Source organism: Anastrepha obliqua, chromosome 4 (assembly GCF_027943255.1).
Source record: "Anastrepha obliqua isolate idAnaObli1 chromosome 4, idAnaObli1_1.0, whole genome shotgun sequence".
NCBI lineage: Eukaryota > Metazoa > Arthropoda > Insecta > Diptera > Tephritidae > Anastrepha > Anastrepha obliqua.
This window is the reverse complement of record NC_072895.1, coordinates 115,102,698-115,104,924: the sequence shown is the minus strand read 5'-3', so window position 1 is coordinate 115,104,924 and position 2,227 is coordinate 115,102,698. Positions and strand designations below refer to the sequence as shown.

Here is a 2,227-nt window from a genome sequence, read left to right as displayed (position 1 = left end):
TCCAGGCATAGCAGATTGACGGTAAGATGAAATTTTTACTATAAATCACATGCGCGAACTTTGAAACGCGTTTTTCTCGAAACACTATTTTTCAAAATAGTGACCACGATATTTCAAAAACTACTGAACCGATCTTGTTTCAAATATATACCTCATCTTTAATATATTATAAGCCAGCGATTGAACTAGGATTATCATGATTGCTTCGATAGTTTTTTTCCTATGAGCGAAAAAATTAAGAAAAAATAAGTAAAAAATAGAATTTAATTTTCAAAAGTGTATACAAAAATTAATTTTTGTAATTAAGAATTCATTCTAGTTCAATCGATAGTCTTAAATATGAAGATTAAAATGTCGTTTGGTTTTTCGATTTCAGATAAGCCAAACAGCCGCAATCTTGGTCACCGTCAAGCACCTCTTTTACTTTATGTCTTCTTGTCGGCCACTATAACTTTTATTCTATTATATAATATATTTTGTCTTCAAAAAATTTGTAAAGCTCATTTAAATGTTACTAAAGATTATGTGAACACAATGAGATTTATTATTTTGATCGTTTGCCCGTTAAAAATTATTGAAAAACCCGAAAAAAAAAAACAGACGAGAAACTAAAGGACCCCCTTAAAATAATCAGATATGCCCTTAAGGCTTGAAATATCTATATGATTTAAAATCTTACATTTTTTCTTTAATATTCCAAATGCTTGCTCAATAAAGACGCGTGTTGAACTTAGACGAGTGTTGAATTTTTTTTCTTCCCTGGTGAGGTGTCCGTTGTCTCTGTAAGGAACCATTACGGATTTCGATATAGGATACGCGGAATCACCCAATATTATTGCACCTGGTGCTAGCTGTAACTGCCCGGACGTTATGCCATTAAATACTGGGATACTTCTCCAGACATTAGCATCGTGGCAGCTGCCTGGATAACCAATAAAGACATCCAAAAAACGAAATTGACTATCACATATGACCTATAAAGTATTAAATAATAAGTGAGTCTTATATGTAGTATATTCGAAGAATTTACCAGCATTTGGACAGAATGTTTCCCTTTGCGGTCATAGTAGTTAATAGCATCTTCACTAGGCGTGGGTATATTGAAGTGCGTTCCATCTAAACAACCAATTACGAAGGGAAACGGATTCTCTCTGCTGTTTTCGAACTTCGTAATGATTGTTTGCTGCTGTTCAACAGATGGCCATTTTATTTCGCTCTTCAATTCACAGAGGACTTTAATTTTTTTTTTTGAACAGGTAATGTGCTGCTCCTTTCGCAATACCAAACCGATCCGAACGCTGTCGGAAAGTGACCCTGCTATTACATAATTTCCATAATGTTACGTACAAACAATTATCCAAAGATTTTCCGCAACGACCAGTCCTTGCGGTTGACCAAAATGGGGTTAAATCGGCTTTCAAACACTTAATTAAAAAAATGCTGATTCAATGAAAATAAAAAAAAAAACTACCTCAAAAGTGGACCAATTCATTCGAAAATGAGAATAAAATACGTCCTCGGGAAACAATTTTATTGTTTCAAAAAAAGATTTATTTTTGGGAATTTTTCGTTTTAATGAACATCTTACTATATGTGATCTTCTTTTTAGCTTTACACGTCTTTTTTTTCTTAAATTTAGCAAAAAACTATCACTTTTTACTTCAAATATATCGTCAACAACTAAACTCAATAATACTTCCATTTTAGTGTAAAACGCGTTCATAAATGCAACAAATCTTTTTGCAAATCGTCAACAAATCTATCAATTGTATCACTTGTCACATTGGCAGTGTTGCCAGCGCTGCAATTACTGCGCATTTATAATGCGTTTCTGAACATACCCCCACTACTGCCCCTACTGCCGCTGACTCTGATACCAATAACACCTCTGACGAAACTGCTGAAGCCAACACTGCCACCTTCATGAATATCACTCAGGGAAACTTGATAAAAACCAGGGGAATAGACGAAGAAATAAACGCGCTGAAAAAGAGGCTTGAGACATTGAATCTCGTCAACCAAATTGAAAAACTCGAGCGCCGGGGCCTCACCGCGTATCAGCGCCACCTTGACTTCGGGGTTATCGAGCACGCCCTCCCGAAATTCAATGGGGATGACGTGTCGTACCCAGTCTTGCACTTCATACGCGACTTCGAGGAAATAATGAACTCCTCGGGGGCAGATAACAACCTCAAGCTCCTGGCACTTCGCCGCTCGCTAAAAGGAA

At 36.1% G+C, this 2,227-nt stretch overlaps 1 pseudogene; it reads right to left on the bottom strand.

The window, feature by feature from the left end:
* Positions 1-608: 608 nt before the first annotated feature.
* Positions 609-1,758, bottom strand: LOC129244373 (putative nuclease HARBI1; annotated as a pseudogene).
* Positions 1,759-2,227: the final 469 nt, after the last annotated feature.